An 818-nucleotide genomic window follows, 5' to 3' on the forward strand; every position below is an offset into this window, starting at 1 on the left:
TTTTTTTTTTTTTTTTTTTTAGTTTTTAGGTTAAGCTTAATTTATTCACATTTTTTAATTTATTTTTAATTATTTATTTTTTTTTTTAAATTCAGTTGCACTGATTAGCCCTGCCCAGCCTCGTGACCTGTGTGTGGGAGCTGGATTTAAATTTTGGGGATTTTAAATCAGTTTTTTGAGTGAAAATAAAACAAACCCAAAACATCCAGAGCTCGTGGATCCCAATTATCCATGGGATCCATCCCAAAAAAGCCAGGATGAGGGGCAGGGGCTCTGCAGGAATGGGAAATTTGGGAATTTGGGGATGCAGACAACCCCACCTTGATTTTAGGGGGGAAAAAATCCTTCAGATGGGGTGAAATTTCCAAAAATTCCAGGGAATTTCCAAAAAAAAAAAGGATTGCATGGTAGTCATGGATTGGGAATATCCACAACCTCCAGAGCAGGCTGGGAATCCTCTGCTGTTCCAGGAATTTCCTCCCTTCCCCCCCAAAAAAAAGGAAATAAGAGTGGAAGTGGTTCAGTTTTCCATCCCCAGGGGGTGAATTCCGGATCAATTCCATGATTGTGGCTCTCGGGGTGAAACACAGGCAGAGGCCACAGGGAATTCCTGGGGATTCTCCCAAATTCCAGAGGGAATTCCTGAGGATTCTCCCAAATTCCAGAGGGAATTCCTGAGGATTCTCCCAAATTCCAGAGGGAATTCCTGGGGATTCCCCCAAATTCCAGAGAGAATTCCTGGGGATTCTCCCAAATTCCAGAAGAAATTCTGGGGGATTCTCCTGAATTCCAGAGGGAAGGAGCTCTGGGGATTCTCC

Source organism: Parus major, unplaced genomic scaffold (genome assembly GCF_001522545.3).
Source record: "Parus major isolate Abel unplaced genomic scaffold, Parus_major1.1 Scaffold335, whole genome shotgun sequence".
Classification (NCBI taxonomy): domain Eukaryota; kingdom Metazoa; phylum Chordata; class Aves; order Passeriformes; family Paridae; genus Parus; species Parus major.